Consider the following 24106-nt stretch of genomic DNA (forward strand, 5'->3'; position numbering starts at 1 on the left):
CTTATTCCGTTATTCCGTTTGGTAAGTCAACATTTCTTACAGAAATCAATCTTCTTCAGTTCTATGATCCCGACAACGATTCATCAATTTCATACAACAAATCTTAAACATCCGTTAACACCCATGCAACTCATATTACAATTCAATACTTGGTTTTGCACAAATTGATTCACATATCAAGTAAGCATTTTTATGAAATTCGATTTGAAGTTTTTATAATTGGATTCAATCAACTTCTTCATCAATTTAATTATGGAGAAATCCGATACACATGGAACAGCTAATTGATTTTATTCATACAGATTGAATTATAATCTACAATCGCAATCGGCTGCTCAAAATTGGTCCTATCAATCAATTACATAAGTCAACCGGAATTTCAATTAGTCGGTGAAACGAATTTGAAGTTGCGCAATGGAAATCCAACAATGTTTACAGAAATGTTAAAATCTTTATACACTTACATGTAACTTGCAAGATCAAAATGAGGGAAACTTGGATCTATGTCTAGACGTGAACACCCGGGTTCACTTAGTAAAACATTCTCACCTGACATGAGAATAAAAATATAAGTTACAAACAAGTCAAAACAGAACAACAGTCATGTTTAACTAAGTGATATGTTAGAAAACTAACCTTGAACATAAGCGATTCTCCAGAAGCGCACAGCACATACAACTGGTTCGTAGTTGTATGTTGGTCTACTAATGCGTCTAAACCAATTGGTAACAAACAACTCACAGCATTTCCCAACAACAATACACTTGATTTTTTGTTCCCTATACCATTTGTAACTTATGCTAAATACTCATTCCATATAAGGTAAAGATAAAGACTGCAACTTAACTTATTCTAAATCTATAAATTTATCAACTTACCAATTATCCATAATCTCGACTGCAACATATCTGGCTGCATAATCTGTTTCACCTTGGCGACAGACATAGAGAAACCTCTTTATAGAAGACACACTTGAAACCACACCAACAGCATCTAAGCATAATTTTAAAAATTATTAATCTATCTTTATAATGACTAAAGTACACCAATAAGAAAGCATGAGAATAGTTCTCTAAATACTTACTAGTGACATCCAGATCATTGTCTGTAGAAGAATTCTCAAGGTCACTGGGGAAAATCCAGTCACTGAAATCAGATTTCTCCACTTCTGGAATAGGAGAAACGAATGTATCCCACTTAAACTTGATATGAAGAGGGCTGCAAGTATACTTGAGAGTGTGGACTAAGGAAATGACACGGAAATGAGAGATGTGAAACCAGAAGCCCTCTTTGAGAACACGCTTGAAATTGTACAGATAATTGCCTTTTGGAACCGTGGCAGTGATTCTGTTGCACTGTTAATTAGCAAAAGGAACACAATATATTATAGCAGATAAAAACTTGGAGAATATTCCATAGTTTCTGGAAAATAACTTATGATAAATAACTATAATTCATATGAAACAAACCTTATCATCAATCAAAATCATTGTTGTAACATCACCATACATAGTTGGAGGATGATCGCAGATACAGAGGACTTTCACGTAAACACTCCATCGACTCGAGTACACGTTCAAATCGGAGATTTTCTGAACCGGCGCCATAAGTTACCCTCTGTTTTTTTCTTGTGTCTTCGATTTGCTAAGTTTTAGGGTTGATAGACAACTAAAGGTTAAGTGTATATATAAGGTGAGTAATATCTCAAAAGATGCAATGTATTTCAGGTTTTTCACTGAAAGGAAATACGAATCGTTTCAGTGTTAAAACTAACAATTTAAATTATAACTTTTAAGTAAAAATGATGATATCTATAGTTCAGTATATCGATATAAATATCTACGTGTAAATAGTCTTAGATTAGTAAGATGGATATGTATTACTCACCTATTTATATTTAGGCAAGAATTTAGTAGCTCTATATAAGGTTTATTAGTCACCTATTTATATTTAGGAAATATGCATTTTTATTACCAACACACTAAATTATTCATTTACTTTTATTCTAAATATGTAGGTAAAGGACAGAGGGAAATATTGGGAAAAATCTTCTGGAATCAAAGGTACTTAAAGGATAAGTAAAACATGAATTATTCTTTTATTAAAAAAGTATGAATAACAAAGTAGAATTTGAAAATAAAACTATAGAACTTAACGAAATTGAATCAAAAACATTGAATAAAATGGAATGACATCTCGATTGTTACATCAATCCTCGCACAACACACACTTCTGTGAAAGTCTCATACACAATACCATTCCACGTACTCATCTCTTTGTCATTTTTTGGACCTGTGATAAAACGCATAAGCAATTTCAAAGCAATATTTCTTTCGCTTTTCCGTGAACTATAGACAGCACGAACAATTTTGGTAGATCTTTTCCTTAGTTGGAACTTTTTCTCATTTCTGTTCAGATCAACAACTTCATCAAATGTAAGGAGCCTAGCCTCTGAATTATAAGTATTCAGCTCAAACCATGCCAAGACCAAAGGGTCATCGACTTCTTTTGAAGCTATCTCTCTTGGCATGGTTTGCTTTTGGTTGTAGATCTAATGAATTTAAATTTATTGATGTGGTAACAAAATGTGTTGTGATAGATCCTAAAGTTATAGGAGAAGTATATATATATATATATATATAAAATATCATGTAACTTAGTGCTAGGGTTTTCATTAGATTTGGAGTTATCTCCAAGGAAACAAAAGATTTTGTTAATAATATCGAGAAAATTGATGGCAACGAAATATTTAGATGATATTATAGTAAGTGGTTATTGTCAGAATATATTCAGTTACATTAGTATATTGTCAGTAATATATTCAGTTACATCAATATCTAATGTTGACAAAATATATATAATATTCTCAAATAATAAATGAGAAGATACGAAATCTTAATGTTGAAGAAGTTATTAGATTCGTGTATGATTAAAATTAATATTTAAAATAAGAATTAGAGACATATAAAATTTTGTAAATATGAAATTTTTGCTTAGGAACATGTCACTAAAAACGTAAAGTTAGTAATTAGTATTCGTCGGCACTATAATAAATATAACTCGGAATGTGATATGGTAAAATAATTATATAATAGAATAAATGAAAATAACAAACTTAATTAAAACCAAATATTCATCAAACTATAAGTTTTGGAAAATCTCTTTGAATACCACATTCATTATTTTTGTATGAAACTTCTTATCTTTGTCAACAATAAGCACTTTCGAACCCTTCTTCGATGTAACTCTTGCTAGCGCTACATATAGCTGGCCGTGTGAAAATACTGGTCTTGGTAAATAAAGACAGACTTCTTTCAAAGATTGTCCTTGGCTCTTATTAATGGTCATTGCGAAAGCAACAGCTATAGGAAATTGTTTTCTACGCATCTTGAACGGTATTTTGGTATCGGATGGAGTAATGAGAATCTTTGGAATCAACACTATATCACCACACCTATCTCTAGTAATAATAACAGCCTATAGAATAGAGGGAGTCATCTGTGTTATCTGAAGCCTAGTGCCATTGCAGAATCCACCTTTTGGGTCTAAATTCCTTAGCAACATAACTGGTGCACCAATCTTCGAATGTAGAAAATGATTTGGTAGACCTGATATCTTGATAGAGTTTAAAAAATCTGGAGTGAACACTAGATTGTTCTCTGAAGAAGTGTCGGAAGGATCTATTGAATCAGTACTTAAGTACTGAATTTCTTCACCTGTATTAGAAAAATAAAAATTGAAAAAATAATTTTGACCTGCAATAAATAATGCAAAGGCAATATTATTCTAATACACACCTGGTAGCTTCTCTAACATACACTAATTAATAGTATTAACATCCTCATTGGTAGGAGACAAAATAGCTCTCTCTTGGAAGAATGTAGGATCTTTTTTTCAAGTAAAAGAGTTGGATCTCCATAAATCTCATTACTTATAGCTTCAATAGGATCATCTCCCTCTGTAATTAAGAACTCTTCAGGAATATCAATTAAGGCTTCTCCATCGTTTGGTTCGGCTATCTTCCCATCACCAACAACTAAAATCCAATCAGAAATTCTTGAATCTCTAAAGCCTCTTCAGTACTCAAATTGTTGCTTAGAAGTCGCATATTCTTAGTTAGCCTTAGTACTTTGCATTTCTCCCATAGATAAGAAGAGTTTAACGAAGATAAAACTCTTTCAGCTCTTCCGGCACCTTGAATAACAGGCAGAATCTGTCTAAAATCACCACCGAAGACAACAACCTTACCACCAAAAGGCATGTTATCATGTTTTCCCAACACATCATTTAAACTTCTATCAAATGATTCAAAACAAAATTTACTCATCATTGGTGCCTCATCCCATATTATAAGAGAAGCTTCCTTCATTAAATCTCCAATATCAATATTCCGACTTATTGCACACGTAATCGTATCATCTGGATTTAAAGGGACAGCAAATTTTGAATGTGCTGTCCGTCCACCGGGTAAAAGTAATGAAGCTATCCCACTCGATGCAGCACTTAGCACAATTTTCCCTTTTGATTTGATAGCAGCTGATAATGATTTCCACAAAAATGTTTTACCAGTGCCTCCAAAACCATAAACAAAGAAAACTCCACCAGATTGATTTTCAACTGCCCTCATTATCTGATCGTAGATTGCTTTCTGCTCCATTGTCAGCTTCGTAATCCACTCATCGTGCTTTTCTTTCTGCTCATTTATGACATATCTCGTCTCATCAACAATCAATCTATTAGAATTATCAATGGTTTCCCTTGTTGGATGAGGAAATCTTTTAAGGTTAGTCAAAGAATAACCATTCATAAGAAGTAGCTTCTCAATTTCCTGAAGAGTATAATTTCTCTTGTCTGCTTCACATAAAGTGAGATCTGAAACGCATATTAGCACACAAAAAACCATATTTTTAAAATGTGCTACATGAAACATAAATTTTTTAAATTGTATGAATGAGTTAGAGTACAAACCTGGGTTATTGAAATCTTCCATTTTCTTGTGCTCAATATCTTCTGATAAAATGTGCCAGGTTGCTTCCCAAACATGTTCTGCTCTTGATAAAGACTCAGACAATATCATGTTAGCAAACAGATTTCGAAGATCATCTCCGAATAACCATTGGCTTGCATCGACGATACCAACAATATAAATTTGATCATCATCTAAAATTCCACGAGCCCAACATGCTTCTTTAAATGTTTCGTAAACAATCCCTTTGAAGGTTTTGATATCATCAAAACTTGTAGGACCTCGAACTATGTTAAGTAATATAAGCATAATATATTCAGCTTCCATTCTTCGTGGGACATAATTTATTCTACCTAAAGAAAATCCTCTTAATCGCGGATTTCATTGCTTATTCTTACCATCTCAAGTATAATGTGCTGGAATCTCTGAATATGTGAGGGTCTTTGCCAAATCATCGTGGCTATTCAAATATAACCAAGCAGTAAACTGAGAATCTTCGTTTGCTTTTTTTCCGAAACATCTTCAATATCTTCATCCTCATCGAAACAACATGGCTGATTTCCTTCTGTGTGGAAAGAAAGTTTCTGGACCGGTGTAGTTTTAAACTGAATTGGGAACTTAAAAATTCTCCATATTGCTTCTGAAGCAGATACATATCTACAGTAAAAGTAAAAACATATAAACTGTTATAAAAACCTACTTCTATTAGTATACATAAAGCTTATATTTAGATTCATATGAGCCTATAAACAAACCTGCAATCAAAGTAATCCTTGATTTCATTTTTCTTCGGCTGATCATATTTAGGGACGTTCCCTGATTCTGTATTTGAAGATTGACTCTTGTTTATCGGCTCAACAACAATAGCAACACGATCAAGTCTTTTATTAATATACTTGAATAAGTATTTGATGGAACCTGTTTGGTTACACCATTCCACATTGATATGAACTCGATATCGCAACGATAGCTTCGCATTGGAAGGCACAACATACCTATTGTCACACTTAAAACCACACTTTTCAACAAAGTCTGACGTCTGCGTCCTCCTATAAATCGGAAAACCATCTTTGCCTACTTTAGTCAATTCTGCATAAGGCTTAGGATACAATTTTGAACACTTTCCATCTACCATATATGGGGAATTCGTAAACGCTGCACCACAAGGTCCGTGGATCATTGACTCTTTGATGACCTCATAAAGCTCCGGATTTTTCTCTTTGTTGGGTATTTCAGCACAAATGATCCTGTTAATATCATCAGAAGACGGTAGCTTACTCCTAGATTCCATGAATAAAAGTATATGAGCATGTGGAAGACCTCTTTTTTGAAACTCAACGTTGTAGATTGCTGAATCAAAAACATTAACATCTTTACATTCAGAGATATTTTAAACATATATATATATATACTACTAAAATAAATACTATAATAATTAACTTACCAGCAACAGTTTTGCCTAGAAGATGTTTTTCAGTTAAATCAAACATTAGAGAATCTAGCTTAATCTTGAAGATACGACATATAATATTTGGTCGATCATCAGGATTCAAACCACGCTCTTCATAATACATAGTGATCTCTGGCTATTTAGGATTACACGTAAAAGTGATGAAAAGATCTGGGAAACCATAGTGCTTACATATGGCCATTACATCGTAATATTGTTGTACCATATATCGAGGGCCATCGGTGAATGAGGAAGGAATAAGCAAAGGTCTTCCCTGTTCATTCATTTTCTTGTTTCCAGCAGCAACCGCTTCTTTGATGTTACTGAATTTCTCACAACGTAGTTTTGATTGATTGAATTTAATATAAGACAACCTATTAGCTTCAATTGCTGAATATCCATCAACCAAAAACTGCTGAAACAATCTCCTACACAGAAGAAGAGTATGGCTTTCATGCTCCCTTTCCTGAATCAGAAAAACAAACCATTGTTTCATACTGATTGACTTAAACTTGCTGGTTTTGCTTTTTCCAGTATATCCTTTCTGTATCTTAGTTCTGAAACCATCTTCACCATAACAGAGAATTAAAGGATATTGTAGTGGCAAATAAGAGGGATGAATTTCACCAGTTGTTTTCTCTTCAACAATTATGTCACGAGATGGCATTCCTTTCTCAAAATCTCCAGGAATTACAGCTGCGACTTCAGAAGCTGTTGGATTATCATAACTCCTCCCATCCTTACCTACACGTGAACTAACAATACGCATATGGCAAGTCTCACTTGTATTAGCTTCAAATTTGTCCCTTGCTATTATGAAATTTTCAACATATGGATTGACTTCATCAAGCATTTCGATAAGCATTTTAATGATCTCCGGCTTCAGTTTATTGTTGGCTTTAGTTGTTGAACTGCCTTTCCCCTTGCTGCAAAAATAAAATTTCAAAAATGTCAACACTTAAATAAACATATACTTGAGTTGATAAAAATAAAATAATTTACCTTAGAACAGTTTCTCTATTAGTAACTTCATTTTCTGTATCAACAATGTAAAGTTGTGAAAACTTTGCATAGTCGTTGTAATTAGGCTTCATACTTCCAATGAGATGATAGTTTGCTCCTTGTAATTGAAACATATTTGGTCCTTTTCCTTTTTGAACTGACCTATCAACTTTACCACCAAGTGAAGTCATTCAAAATACCATTCTGTACGGTCTGGTATTTTTCTGAAAATGTCTACTTAATCGATCTTTTCCTGTAAGTAACTTTGTTAGGCATTCTGGAGACTTTTTAAGAAATGGTAATTTTATTGTCCCTTGTAAACAGCATAGAGAGAACGTAGGATTTTTAGATCTCCTTCTTTTGTTAACACGCTCCTCGTACCACATTATAGCTCCACAAAAACGACATTTGTAAGTCAGATCACCATGATCTACATAACCTACAATACTAAATAATAATTTTAATAGATTATAAATATGAAAATATCTATTTTATGTTTACATACTTGAATCATCCGTTGCTGACTTGTTTTTTTTTGTTTCGTTTAGTAGATAAATTACTGAAGTCTCCGCCTGAAAGATCTTTTTGGATAATAGGAGGTTCTTCATCAGATTCACACATGGTAAGATTCCCCTCATCACAGCTGCTATATAAATATGTTTTTTCGATATCATCATCTATAATGGTTTTGAAGAGAATAACTTATCAAAACAATTCAAAAATGAAAAATATTAATGATTAAATTGTACTTGCCTTCGGAAGATTCTGTCAATATAGCGTCAGCAAATTCATCCTTTAAGTTCCGATACTTTGGATTGGTTGATTTAGATTTCGCAGTTGTCTTTTCAAGAATTTGTTCATTGTTAAGAGAAACTGATAATTATCAAAATTAATGATATTTTGTTTTGTGATACTATAAATGTTTTTATTTAAATACAAATACAAACCTATTTCGGCTGGTGGTGACATATTAAACCTAACATTTTCAAATTTCTGAGATCTTATGGTTCTCAATTTGCTTCTGTAGTCTTTGAATACGAAAGAAGGAAAGGTATTGATCTCTGATGTCATAGTATGTGTTTGGGAATTGCGAGCAGGAGTGATGTTTTCAATATATGAATAATAAAATTTCCAAAAATATATGCATTAGAATGTTGAATGTGTAAAAGAATAAGAAAATAATTATGTTTAGTTAATTATTATATTAAACATATGATAATATTAAACATATATTATAATAATGCATAATATATGATATTTTATAACGAATAAGGTTAGAAGTTTTCCCTTTTGATACATTCTTTCCTTTCGTTTTTACAGGAGTACCATAAGCATCATTTACGACACCATTTAGTTATCTTCTCCTATCTGGTATGTTCGTTATGTCCTGTAATACAAAATTTGATGACATTTGTGGTATGGATTTCCTGATCTGTTTTCTTGATTTCTCTTGGTTAACTATCCATGAGGCAGGAAAACTAATTAAATGGTAATACTACAATCAAGAAAACTTTGAATATAGTTTTAAGTGTAGTCACCTTTGTATGGAGAATATTTAGATGAACCTATATATGAATATGACTTACTTATAGGAACTGATATGAGATTGAAATGGTTTCCAACATGTGCCGAACCTGATTATATTTAAGCAGTGAGTAATTTAAAAAAAAAATTCATTTAGTGATGTGATCAAAAATATGAAGGCGAATGTAATGTTTAGTATATATTAAATCTTACTTTTTAAAGCCTCTGATCTTAGTGAAGATAGAAAATTCTTTGAACCAAGTTCTGACCTTGATTGTCTTACCCTGACTGGAGTAAATTTTTGATTACCTAAAATTTGGAGACAATTTATTATAGATTGTATTGAAAAGTTTAAAATAAGAAAATATAATTAGTAAATCATAGAAACATCATGAATATTCTATATATTTCAAATTATCTCTTACATAATCTTGAATACCTGTGTCTAGAGGACTATGATCAATAATTGCTGAATTTTGACTTTGTGATATCAACTGTGGTCCACGATTAACCGGACGTGGTGATGTAAAGTCTATGTTAGAACTATCTGCATCTAAAAATATATAAGTTTGGAAAAAAACTCATACATAGTTTAAGAAATAGTTAATCAACTATGTATAGAATATATAGATAGGTATTAGAGAAGAGTTTTCCCCACTTAGTTGTGATTGTAAAAGGCTGACTTATGCTGGACTATGTGATTCTTCTATATCAACAGAGTTAGATTCGTAAGATCTGATAATACTCTACCGTAAATAGACTTTAGAGAAACACATTGCTTAATGTTGGATGCATATTGTTGTGTAACATTAGATTGCAATCTAGAAATAGGAGTTAAACAGTTCCTCTTTGACGACTGAAATGAATCTGGGTTGCTATTCTCCCCAAATTCCCTTCTTTTCTTCATAATCTAGTAATAAAAATGTTCATCGAAATTGAAACATCTTGTATAGGGAATGATACAGCTAAAGACTAATATGTAGATTTCTATAGGAAATAATAACTAAAGCTATAGGAATATGCTTTGTTTTGATATGTGTATATTTATAAAGATTTTGTATACATAATCAAGAAGATAATGTGCCTTTCTTTTAAATATTGTTTCCTTTTAAATTTCGTTTTTATAAATGTAGGCAAAATATATCATTAAAATCTAAACAATATTAGGAAATAATTTTGTTACAATTATATAGTTACTAAATTTCCATTTTTTTTGACTCGCAAATATATTGTGGCATGTTAGATGTCTCAAAAGAGAAGCTAATGAGTTGAACTTAATGAGCCATATAAGGTTAGATACTAATAACTATTAGATTGTATGTTTCACATGTTCTGTAATTATGAACTAAGCTATAACCAAAATCGAATTTAGTAAATTTCTTATTTTAAACATAAATTTGTAAGGCAAACACTTGTGAGTCTTACATGCTTCATGAAAATACAAAACATAGAGAAAATAAACATAGTTCATAGGACATAGTAGAATGACAGTATCAACATTTCCATTATAGTAAAGAAATTAGAAATTGGACTCTAAACTCCATGAAAATGTCATCATCTTCATTATCTGATCCAGCAAAGTTACGCCTACGAAACAGATAACAAAAATCCAACAAAGTTAATATATATATACTACATATTTGTATAGACGATGTTTACATAATAAGGCAGTAGATTATAGATAGTTGTTCTTGTCTATTCCTCGAAAATTTGGATCAATGTGAATTTTTGAACAACATAAACGCTTATCAAGCACGGATTTCCTGTTTAACAATCACATGATATAGTTAATCATAAATCTCATGAAATTGCATTGAAAAAATCATACTAAGAATTAAAAAGAATATAACCTTCAAACTCAGAAATTTTCCAAAAACGCAGAATAATTATCACAGGCTCCATCTTAAAATCCACATCACTTATTTTCTTGTACAATTTTCTTTCAAACTCATTACATGTATCTCCTACAGCAACACAATTCATGTACTGGGACCTATAATATGAAATAAACCAAATAAATAAACCAAGAGATATATAGATCATACGGACAATTCATGTCTAAATAAATAAATAATTCATGTATTGTAGTATTTTAAACTTACAAAGTATCTTTAATTGTGAAAGTAAGTTATCTACTCTCATAGTCACTTTCCAATTTCCTAGCAACAGGAATGTTCCCGATTGTTGAGATTGATTCAATGACCCCCATAGCATCTGAAAATTTATAGTAGCCAAGTATTAAATTATAAAGCATTTTTTGTACTTAGCAGAATATAAAACAGAAAAAACTAAAATACTCACCTATAACAAATTTCTTTTCAACAGGACCTGCATTTTTTATCCGATAAAAATCAAAACACTCAATGAAATGACATCTTCTGTTAGGCGAAACATGTTCCATTGTACTCTTATTCAAAAACTTAATTTGAAACACATGAGAAAAAAATCTTTCATGTGTGTTAGCCATAACCACATTAAAGTATGAGAGTAGATACCACCGTCCTTCTCTTAGTGTATCAATCATTTCTTCTTTCTCTGCATGTAGAGAAGAGACAGCATCGATTCGGTGTCCCTAAGAGCATGTTTAAAAATTTCATCAAATCTTTTTTGAATGTTAATATTGGAAAGCTACAAAAAATAACAACAATTATACAAATAAAAGCCACAGATATAAATTTCATACCTTCTCAACAACCAAAATCATTGTAGGTTCTTCTCCATCGTAATTAGGAGGCCAATTCCACAACCTCAGAAGCTTAACAAAGACAAACCATTTTCTTTTTCTAGGACGCAAATCAGAGAAGTTCTTCAACATTGACATTTTGGGAAACTCTTCTTTCTCTCTACTGTTTTTTTTTTTTTTGTGTGTGAAAGATGAATGGGATAAGAGTGAATATTGATGTTTACAATAGCTGTAACTTCTGATTTGATTTCGAAAAAAATAAATTTTTAAAATGAATTTCACAGTTTCAAAATTAAATGATTACTGTTTTGAAAGATGACAGCTTCTTTTGATGTTTTCAAGATTCATTGCATTGGTGTATTTACCAATCTTAATTTTGTAAATAAATTTCTGATATATCACATCCAACTTTTAAAATATAATTATAATATTCCAAGCAAGTATATCAACCATAAAATTTCACAGTATTTTTGGTGTGTTTTCGTTTTGTTCAATAAATTATAATGATAGCCTAAAGACACATGATTAGTAATTCGATTAAGCGTTTTTTGTATATGATATTTCTAACCAATATAAAAAGACATTGAATTTGATCATTTTGACCTGCCTGATAAATATATATGAAGAAGTGGATAATAAATTTAGCGATTAACTTTATTAGAAATTTAATAATGAAAGGTTCGAAATGATCAAGCTCAAAACAAATAACTGAAATCTAAACTCTTTTTAAAAACAAAAGCATTAAACTTAGAAGATCATCATCTTTCTAGAAAAATCAAGTAGATTATTTTGGTGCAAGCTCATCTTCCACGATATTCCCACTTTCTTTGTCAATATCATCACGAATGCTCGGAATGCAAAACTTTTTGGAGGATGATGACTGATTCTCGTGAAGATCATTGCCTTCGTCCTTACACTTGGATGACAGAGTTGTGGAATGAGTTCCCAAAGATTCGGCTTTCTCACTACTATTACTTAATAGCATGATGTCCTAAGAAAATATATTAATATTAATAACCATAAAACTATAACGAAATGTCCACTATATAATAACATTTATATAACATATAACCTGATCAACTGAAATAATAGTCTGAAGATCATCATGAACATCAGAATCACCAATTGTGTCAGCTTGTAAAGGCTCAAGACCAACCCAAGCATATGCAACTTTCTATGTGTCATTACCATCGTTGATGTTGTCCTTTTCAATTGACACGACAAACTGGAATGTTTCTCCAATCAAATTCACCAAGGGTTGTGGTAGAATAGTTGGATCCTTTATTTGCATTCCATAGGTTCCATACATGATTGTAAAACAGCATATAATACTATAAGAAATTATAAAACGTTGAATACAAGTTACCTCATCAAATTCTCCGTTAAGAAGGTCGTAAGCAGAGAAAGAGACAATCTGCTTTGCATCTGATTCAAATAGCATCAATTTAGTGGAGCCACTTGAATCCATGACATCGACAATGAGCTTGTACCTAATTTACAATTACATAAGGTTATCAAAATTTCAAAACACTTCATAACGATCACAAATTCTGACAGTTTATACATACCTTGGGATTGCTCTGTTTGTAGTTTCCTTACATGTACCACACCAGAAAAGTGGTTTACTTGCCTTATTGAGAACCTCGTTTTCAACCTTTGGAACTAAATACGCAGTATTCTTACACTTTGAGCAGATGAAGTAATACCACGAAAAGTCTTTGTCAATGTTAAAAATAGTGCACATTACTTTGTACTTCCCAACCTAGAAACCAAAATTGTGAAATCAATTCCAGTACAAAGGTAGATACGAAACCAAGTACAAAACCATAAGATAGAAAACCTCATTTGTCTGGACCAGATCTCCAATGGTACAGATTGGCAGTGTGTTATACATTTCAGCCTTGTTTTCAGCATGTTTAACATGCTTAGGAACATGTACTTGGAGTGTCAAAGACAATCCATCTTTTGGTAAACTACACAATATTCAGAAAAAAATAAAAGAGTTAGTAAATTAGATTTTCATTAATATAATCATTAGAGGATTAAAGTATACAACTCACTCGAGAACAAACTCTTGAACTTGAGGATGATCCAGATCGATTTCCAACAACGACATATCAAATGCACTGGAAACAGATCTATGACCTGTAAAACAATTTTAGACCATAATTTATATTCCATACTGAAAACGGGTTCATAAAGAATTATATGTTACCTTTAAATTCATCGATCTTTGCGAAACGAAGCAAACATATAACCCTTTTGGTCCCAATGTTTTTGCAAGCAGCAATTAGTGTTTCAGCAAATCTCCCCCACAAAGTACACGCCAACCTCACATCTCTACAATACATTAATGAATATATAACACATACAAAAATTTGTTGATAAACAGTAAACAAAAAAGAATCTTAACCTCGTATCTCTCAGTTCAAATTCCAGTTTCTTGGTAGTCTTGTTATTAACATCATGAGTTATTAGCTCGCCAACGTTCACAACTTGACCAAGAATATTTGTGAAAAGAACATACCATGTGTTGGTTTTTGTAAATAGTTAAAATATCTATAAGAAGAACATATGAATATTCCGTATTTAAAAGGCAATAGGATTTTATTTCTTACCAACCAAAATATTCTCATTCAAACCATCTTCGTTGATCACATCATTGAAATCTGCCAAATTCAAGTAGATGTCATCGCAGACAGAAGCACAAGGATTGACAACAGATTGTACATAAGAGACATCCGATAAGGATGTTTCGTAGCTCTAAATTTTCCCATTGCCTTAGACATGGTAAAATTCTCAATAACAATCCATTGTCCAGCGACAATGTCTCTTTGAAACTTTATGGCTTGTGCCTTTTTTAAGTGTCGCATGGATTAGAGTACCCTGAAATACTTGGTAACAATTTAGTAAATGCGAAAACAATCATATAAAGGATATAAGTTAAAAGATAATACGACAACTTAAACTCACATAGGTGTCTCCCAAAATCATCTCAACTGTCTCGCATGAATATTGTGTGTACTGTTTCCAAGTGTGAACAATTTTCACTTGAATCCTCCAGGTCGTCTTGAATGGCTTGATAGCATTGAGGCTGGTGAAAGGAGAGGCAGCGTTTAGAGCCATTGTTAGGAAGCTATGTTTTGCTCTAGACGAAATGGTTTAATAATTTAGGATGTTTTCTAATTTGTTATAAGAGATATATTTATAGTGTTTAGTAGTAGGTCAATAATCAACTTTGTATAGAAAAAATTTCGAATCATAGATTTTAAGAATAAGGTTAGTTAGATATGGATAATAGAATCTAAATTAAATGGTGTAATCATATCTTGTCGATATTGATCTTTGTGAATAATGTGTTCATCACGTTAATAATATTTAAAATATTTTGTTCCCACATACTGAATATTATTGGAATATTTTTGGAATATTTAGAATATTATGTAGTTAGAGAATATTTAAGTTAGTAAGTTAGGATATGATCCGAGATTATGTAAAATGTTAGTATGTTTAAGCAAGTTATATTGGTAGGCGAATATAAAGTTGTTATTCGAATGTAATGTTAGTTACCATATACATAGGGATGTTGCCCGAATATAGTGTTAATTACCATAATAGTAGAGTTTGTCATTAGTAGATATTGATCATTAATCATATATCATAAATATACCATAAACGGGTATTAGCTCCGATTTTTACTGAAACGATTTTTTGGGATGTTTGACGTGTATTTATATGGAAGCGTATTTATATGGAAGGATTAAAATCAATTGAAATCAATTTGAAATCAAATGACCCGATTAGTAAAATTACCCGTAAATTAGCCCAATTTCACTCTAATTTCACTCTAATTTTAATTGTAACCCGACCCGTTTACCAAACGTACTTCTCTTTTAATAGTATAGGGATATCAATTTTCTATTTTCTCAATTGGCTTATGTTTAGGGGATTTATGCTCAATATTTATGGGCAACAATAAGAAGGTTTAAAGTTTAGGGCTTGGAGTTTAGGGTTTATGGTATATGATATAGGGTATATGTATATGGTTAAAGGCTTAGTGTCTATGGGTTAAAGTTTAGGGTTTAGGGTTTAGGATTTAAGGTATATGTATATGGTTAAAGGCTTAGTGTGTATGGGTTAATGTTTAGGGTTTAGGGTTTAGGGGTTTAGGGTTTAGGGATTTAGTGTTTAGGGTTTAGGGTTTAGGGTTTATGGTTTAGGGTTAAGGGATTTATACTTAACATTTATAGGCAAAAATAAGAAGGTTTAAAGTTTAGGGCTTGGGGTTTAGGGTTTAGGGTTAACAGTTATGGGCAACAATAATAATGGTGATGGTTTTGACGAATCAAAGAAGACATGGTGGTTGAATAGGTCGGAGGAAGAAGATGATAGTAGAGTGATAGGCGGCTAGGGTTTCAAGGAAAGGATGATATGTATACAAATTACTATTTTGTCCTTCTCATTTGTATGCAAACCACGTGGTCAGAGTTTGGTGGATGTGCATGAATGGTCGATAATTCGAAATTAATGAAATGACCACATGGTCATAGTTTGGTGTATGTGTGTTGATGGTCGATAACTCAAAATGATTGTGTTTTGATAATACTATCCATAAAACAAGTGTTACGTTATGTAAAAGATGTTGATAAAATATGATGATACAAGTTCTATAATTATTTTTGGGTTTATGGTCATATGCTTTTTTTTAGAGATTATATATTTCATTGTTGAACATATGAATTAATGAATCATATTAATTTTCTATTTTCTCAATTGGTTTATGTTTAGGGGATTTATGCTTAATATTGATGATCAACAATAAAAAGGTTTAAAAATTTAGGGCTTGTCATTTAGGGTTTGTGGTATATGGTATAAGGTATAAGTATATGGTTAAGGGCTTAGTGTCTATGGATTAAAGTTTAGGCTTTAGGGTTTAGGGTTTAGGGTTTAGGATTTAGGTTTTAGGGTTTAGGGTTTAGGGATAAGAGATTTATGCTTAATATTTATGGGCAACATTAAGAAGGTTTAAAGTTTAGGATTTGATTTAGGGTTTATGTTATATGGTATAGGGTATATGTATATGGTTAAGGGCTTAGTGTCTATGGATTAAAGTTTAGAGTTTAGGGTTTAAATTTAGGAGTTAAGGTTTAATGTTTAGAGTTTAGTATCTAATCTTTAGCGTTTAGGATTTAGTGTTAAGGAACTATGATTGTTTATAATGATTTTAGAGTTTATGGTTACATGGTTCTCATTAAAGATTATATATTCCATTGTTGTCCATATGGATTAGATCATATGGATTTTTTGTTTTCTGAATCTGTTTATGTTTTGATGATACAATAAATTATAATATGTATAAATATAGTAATATGGATTTCAAAATGAAGGAAAAATGTTATTTTTATATATATTACAAAAAAATGGTTAAAGATATTTAATAAAATAAAGAATGTGACAAACTAAAGAAAAATAAAATTATAAGAGGGAGAGAGAGAAGAAAGTTACCATTGGATCTATTCTCTCTCCTACATATCCAATGGCTGAGAATAAACAAGTTAACCATAGTTGGGTTAATTGCTCACATGATAGAAAGGTAAATTGGTATTGATTTTTATAAAAAAACTAAAAAAAAGTGTCTACTCTCTCCAAAGTGCCCTAAATACACTAAAAATTCTAGAAAGTGCCCCAACATAGAAAAACCCCTTATTAATATGGGTAATATGCATGCAATGATAATAAAAAAGATGTTTTTATACTGTGAGTTTCACTTTTTAAGTTACGATTTTTTCTTTTTTCTTTGTTTTGGATAATAATTTACACTTAGTACAATATTTCTTTACGGTTTACACTCTATAAGAGAATGGTTTAACATTCTCCGATTAACCCGACTTAAGCTAAGAATAAATCAATATCTAGCACCGAGTTAAATTCCGTCAAATATCTGGATCCGAGAAAAAAGGAAATGATTCGAGTCGCTTGAATTACACTTTGCTTTCCAGTTACTTCAACAGTTGTGTGTGTGTTTTACTCGCACACTGTCCATCATTCCATCTCTTAATAAAATTTGATCTACGACTACGAGATACAATCCAAACTGTAACAACCTGTCCCGTGGGACCCGCCCACGTGGCTACTCTCTCCCACGTTGCGTCCAGTTGGCGCTGTAGCACAACAACCCTAACCACTCTCCTATAGGCCCTCCAAGCCCACGGGTAAGTTATTGGTGCGTTTGGCGTTCCTCGAACCCAAGTCATCACTCTTTAACAACCTTCCCACAGGGACGAATTCCATTTAAGTTGGGGAAAATTAGAACATCCTCAATCTCAATTGATGGGCTATTTAGTTTAATAAGATGAAATGTTGTAGCCCATTAAACCAAGGAGAGCAAAGTTATAAAAACGACAAGGGTTAACTCGTTTCTTGTGGCCATATATGTGTATAAGCGTAATCATCTCCCTCTTTGTTTAGAAATGCCGCCAAAAGAAGAAACGAGAGAGAGAGAGAGAGACAATGACTGAGACAAAGAAGGATCGTAGTGGGAAAAGTCACCATCGTCGCTTCGTACGTGGCCGTGTTTCATTGAAGTTGTGGCCGGTGTTAACCGGAGTCGAGCCTTGTCATCATTGGTTTGTTGGGTAAGGAAACCTAACCTGTTTATGTCTTCTTCTTCTGCAAATTTTTGTTTTGATCTCATAGACTCTTAGTTTAAATCTAGGTTTTGTTTGTGAAGAAGAAGAAGAGGAAACTGTGACAAGTAAGGGTTTTGAGGACTACTTACCCGTCGAACCAAAGAGAGTTACATCGAGCTTTTACCGTCCCGGGATACATCTAGCTGCAAGGAGTCCATAGCATTTTACGGTTTATCAAACAGAGGTATATTGCATTCACAATTCATCTCGCAAGTTTATGATAAATCACTGGTTCTGTTTTCAGAAAAGCTAAGTTATTTCAGCAAAATATTTCAGATTCAAGTTGGAGTTTTTGGAGGATATTTCCGGTAATACCTGAGCCGCATAGAAAATATCTACGGTGGTTTTTGATAGAGGAAGTGTTAGGGAAGCTATCTGAGCCGTCAAAATCGTCGGAAAAGGTAAATCATAATCACCACGACGATTGCTTCTTAAGCAAGAAATTGGTGTTTCTGCCAATTCCTGAAACCCTAGATACACAGATTCAATGTGTCATCTTTAGAACAGTGTTTGGAGGTCTTAACAAATTCTGATCAGGGTGAATTGTTTTGGGCAGTTTCGTGGCACTATAGGGTTGAGAATCAACGGTGGGATTAATAAGTGAACGGTCCATTGTAAAGTTACTAGCGCGTTTTTGTGACACTTAAATGAGTTGTTCTTCGTCTTCAAAAGGCAAAGGTGAGGGCGGGATTTGCGGAAATACATTGCTTGCTTTCTAAGCATGTTTTTCATGGTTTACTTGTATAGGTTTAGAAACTATATGATTGGATATATGTCGATTGTTTAATGTTGTGTGCTATGATATAACGATAAGATTCATGATGATTGATGTGTGACAATATGGAAAGAATTTATGTGATGGGGGCACGAACTTGAGATTGGTTTCGTGCCTGACAATTGGACGACCCTGGGATTGGTTTCGTACCATGCTAAGCCGATGAGATTTCGGTTTAGTGTTTTTGTTAATGATTTTGTATGTGTTTGAGTAACAAAGAATTTGTATGTTTGTTAGACATATGTCATGAATGTGGAGTCTAATTCTATGCTATGTAAAGCTTGATGAGTGTGAGTAGATTGTTGTCATTTTATTTCTGTGGGCATTGTTGACCCTCTTACTGAGTAATTAATTACTCACCCCCTTTTCTAATTATTTTTCTCGGATTGGTTTAATTCATTACTTGAATTTTAAAGATTATTTATTGAGTTTGTACATTAGAAATCTTTGGTTATTTTGTTTAGATGAGATATTTTTCGGGGTTTTCCCCTTAAAATCTATGGATATATAATAACTAAATAAAATATATTGTCCGTGCATACTTTAAACATGTTATATATGTACATGTATAATAATGTACGTATATCTTTGTTGATAAGTTAAAATTGTTGAGATAGATTTATTAATATAATAATAAACCAATATTGGCGATGGTGGAAGTATATTCTACGATAGTCCTACTGGAGATGAAGACATTGTTATTTGCAAAAAAAAAAGTGTTTCTAAACATACTCACAACTTACAATGTCTCTCATGTCATACTAATTTATGCTTCTGTTTCATCAAGTCGGACATTGACTATGTCATCGAATTCTTCCAAAAGTGATGTCTTCCCTTTTGGTTTTGACTCACAAATGGTTGAATGTCATAATTCTCTCCAAAATTATCGATGATTTTTCAATCTCGTACACATTCATTAGTATATGTATACGATTCTTTTAATTAACTGAATTTTCATATTAGCTCCACGGTAAGTAGAGTGTCACCAACATCTCTTACACGTCATGTCCCATATATATTACAAGAAAACAGACAAATAACGACTACAAAAAGCGACAACAGATGTAGTCGTCTTTTTTGGCGACTACTTGACGACAGTGTTACGACAACTTTACGACAACCTGAACATTAGTAGTCAAATAGTCGTTATTTTACGACTAATTACGTTAGTCGGCAAATACTCGTCTATTAACGACTATTTAACGATTATATTATTGAAGGGAGACGTTTGTCGTTACATAGTCGCCAATGGACGACTACAATTTTTGACTACGTTAGTTAGTCGCCAAATCAGCGACTAAAATACGACACATTTCTGCAATTGTAAAATAGTCGCAACTGAGTCGCAGAGTAGTCGCATTAAGTAGTTGGAAAATGTTTTCTGCATTGCCAAGTAGGTACACCTAATTTGTTTGTTGTAGTCGTAAATTAGTCATAAAAATTCGTCTATATAATCAAAATTCACGACATTCTTCTTTTACCAACAAATCAAAACAACAATCAAAAGGAAAAAAAACGATTGAAATGAAAAAAATAGAAATTTAGTTTATTCAATAATGGCGAGAAACTACAATTACGGCAGTAGTGGCAGTTTCTATCGAGATTGGATGTACAAGAGATTCGATGAAGTGACAGGGAATTTGTCAGCCGAATACGTCGCAGGAGTTGAGGAATTCATGACATTCGCTAATAGTCAGCCTATAGTACAGAGTAGTCGAGGTAAATTTCATTGTCCTTGTAGTGTACGCAAGAATGAAAAACATATCATCTCAGGTAGAAGAGTTAGTAGTCATTTGTTTAGTTAAGGATTTATGTCTGATTATTATGTTTGGTATAAGCATGGAGAAGAATTGAATATGGATATCGGAACTAGTTACACGGATATGACGTATTTTAGTGAGAATCATGAAGAAGTGGGTAATGTTGTAGAAGAACCATATGTGGATATGGTGAACGATGCATTTAATTTTAACGTGGGGTATGATGATAACTATCATTATGATGGTAGTTATCAGAATGTGGAAGAGCCGGTCTGTAACCATTCAAATAAGTTCTACGACTTGTTAGAAGGTGCAAATAATCCATTGTACGACGGTTGTCGTGAAGGGCAGTCGCAGTTATCATTAGCATCTCGACTCATGCACAACAAAGCGGAGTATAATATGAGTAAAAAGTTGGTGGACTCCGTTTGCGAAATATTTACAGATTTTTTACCAGAAGGAAACCAGGCTACCACTTTACATTACCATACCGAGAAGTTGATGCGCAATTTAGGACTTGCATATCATACGATTGATGTTTGCCAGAACAATTGTATGTTATTTTGGAAAGAAGACGAAAAAGAAGATCAATGTCGATTTTGTGGCGCACAAAGATGGAAGCCTAAAGACGACCATCCAAGAACCAAAGTACCATATAGTCGTATGTGGTATCTACCTATTGGAGACCGGCTGAAGAGAATGTATGAGAGCCATAAGACAGCTGCGGCTATGGGATGGCATGCTGAGCACCAATCAAAGGAGGGAGAAATGAATCATCCTTCAGATGCGGCAGAATGGAGATATTTCCAAGAGTTACATCCCCGATTTGCTGAAGAACCCTGTAACGTTTATCTCGGGTTGTGTAGTGATGGGTTCAATCCATTTGGCATGTCTCGTAATCATTCGTTGTGGCCTGTGATCCTAACTCCATATAATTTACCCCTGGTATGTGCATGAATACAAAGTACTTATTTCTTACCATTCTGAATTCTGGACCAAATCATCCTCGAGCTAGTCTTGATGTCTTCCTCCAACCTCTTATTGAGGAGCTAAAAGAGTTGTGGTGTACTCGAGTCGATGCGTACGATGTAAATTGTCTACTCATGGTAAATTGTCTTGTCCAGTTTGCATGGAAAGTACAAAGTCTTTTTATCTACCCAATGGACGGAAGACATGCTGGTATGATTGTCACCGTAGATTTCTTCCTCATGGTCATCCATCTCGTTGGAACAAAAAAGACTTTCTCAAAGGTAGAGACGATTCTAGCGAGTATCCACCCGAATCTTTGACAGGGAAGCAAGTTTATTACGAGCGGTTGGCTAGTGTAAATCCACCCAAAACGAAAGATGTTGGTGGGAACGGTCATGAAAAGAAGATGCGAGACTATGGGAAGGAACATAATTGGCACAAAGAAAGCATATTGTGGGAGTTGTCTTACTGGAAGGACCACAATCTTCGACATAATATTAATGTTATGCATACAGAGAAGAATTTTCTTGACAACATCATGAACACTCTCTTGAGTGTTAAGGGTAAATCAAAAGACAATATCATGTTAAGATTGGATATTGAGAAATTTTGTTCTCGACCAGGCTTACATATTGATAGTATGGGTAAAGCTCCTTTTCCATACTATACATTGACAGAAGAAGCCAAACAGAGTTTATTTCAATGTGTGAAACATGATGTTAGATTTCCAGATGGTTATTCCTCAGATTTGGCTAGTTGTGTAGATTTGGAGAATGGTAAGTTTTCAAGCATGAAGAGTCATGATTGTCATGTTTTTATGGAGCGACTACTTCCATTTATCTTTGCTGAACTTCTTGACCGGAATGTCCACCTTGCATTATCAGGTACAATACTAACTATTTTTTAAGTAGACTTTTTTATGTAATTATTTAACTTGCACATATATTTTAGGAATTGGAGCATTTTTCCGGGACCTATGTTCGAGAACTTTACAGACAAGTCGCGTTCAAATTCTCAAACAGAACATAGTTTTAATCATCTGTAACTTGGAAAAGATCTTTTCACCATCATTTTTCGATGTTATGGAACATTTACCTATCCATCTCCCATACGAAGCTGAATTGGGTGGCCCTGTCCAATATATGTGGATGTATCCATTTGAGAGGTTTTTCAAAAAGTTGAAAGGAAAAGCAAAGAACAAAAGATATGTTGCAGGCTCAATTGTTGAGTCATATATCAATGACGAGATTGCTTATTTTTTATCTATATTATGTAGGTACATATTTGAACACTAATTCTTCATTTCCTACTTGGGTTCAAGAGATTGTGCAAGGACCTTTGAACAAGGTTAAAACTTGGCCAATGTATTTCACAAGAGGATATTTGTTTCATACGCAAACCCACGGCGCTGGACGAAAGATATGTAACTATGGGGTATGTGTTAAAGGTGAAAATTACGCTGATTCATCTGATGAAGCGGATTTCTACGGTACCTTAACTGATGTCATAGAACTCGAGTATGAGGGCATCGTCAATTTGAGGATCACACTATTTAAGTGTAATGGTATGACCCAAAGATCATGAGAGGATCACACTATTTAAGTGTAATGGTATGACCCAAAGATCAGGAGAGGATCACACTATTTAAGTGTAATGGTATGACCCAAAGATCAGGAGAGGATCACACTGTTTAAGTGTAATGGTATGACCCAAAGATCATGAGAGGATCACACTATTTAAGTATACTTCTTCTTCTTCTTCTTCTTCTTCTTCTTCTTCTTCTTCTTCTTCTTCTTCTTCTTCTTCTTCTTCTTCTTCTTCTTCTTCTTCTTCTTCTTCTTCTTCTTCTTCTTCTTCTTCTTCTTCTTCTTCTTCTTCTTCTTCTTCTTCTTCTTCTTCTTCTTCTTCTTCTTCTTCTTCTTCTTCTTCTTCTTCTTCTTCTTCTTCTTCTTCTTCTTCTTCTTCTTCTCAAGTCTCTTGTCTTCTAGTGAATTTAGGGTTTCAACATTTTACTATAAATAGATCACTTTAGGGTTTGTCCAAAGGATCTAGCTTTTATCCTTTAGTTTTTCTTTGTCTTCAAAACTTAATTACTCTTAATCTATTTTGTTTTTGCATTTAGTTGTTTAAGTAAAGTTGTTTAGCTTGTTTAGATCTACATTTTGGTATGATTTCAGTAATTTCTGGGTTTGTGTTCTTGAGAATGTTGGTTGAGTAGTGATTAGAGTTCTTGAGGATGGATTAGATTAGGGTAATCTCTAGGTTAGTTAGGTGGTTAGTGTTTAGGT

At 33.0% G+C, this 24106-nt stretch overlaps 4 pseudogenes across 4 annotated transcripts; 1 reads left to right on the forward strand and 3 right to left on the reverse strand.

The window, feature by feature from the left end:
• Positions 1-460: 460 nt before the first annotated feature.
• Positions 461-1607, reverse strand: AT5G33410 (annotated as a pseudogene; the record flags this gene model as incomplete). Its single annotated transcript has 5 exons — positions 461-549; positions 637-779; positions 879-993; positions 1085-1355; positions 1470-1607.
• Positions 1608-3192: 1585 nt separating this feature from the next.
• On the reverse strand, positions 3193-7858 carry AT5G33415 (annotated as a pseudogene; the record flags this gene model as incomplete). The annotated part of the gene is made up of 1 exon: positions 3193-7858.
• A 4551-nt stretch (positions 7859-12409) lies between these two features.
• AT5G33420 lies at positions 12410-14751 on the reverse strand (annotated as a pseudogene; the record flags this gene model as incomplete). The annotated part of the gene is made up of 1 exon: positions 12410-14751.
• A 5894-nt stretch (positions 14752-20645) lies between these two features.
• Positions 20646-23417, forward strand: AT5G33422 (annotated as a pseudogene; the record flags this gene model as incomplete). Its single annotated transcript has 1 exon — positions 20646-23417.
• Positions 23418-24106: the final 689 nt, after the last annotated feature.

The sequence above is a fragment of the Arabidopsis thaliana genome, chromosome 5 (assembly GCF_000001735.4).
Source record: "Arabidopsis thaliana chromosome 5, partial sequence".
NCBI lineage: Eukaryota > Viridiplantae > Streptophyta > Magnoliopsida > Brassicales > Brassicaceae > Arabidopsis > Arabidopsis thaliana.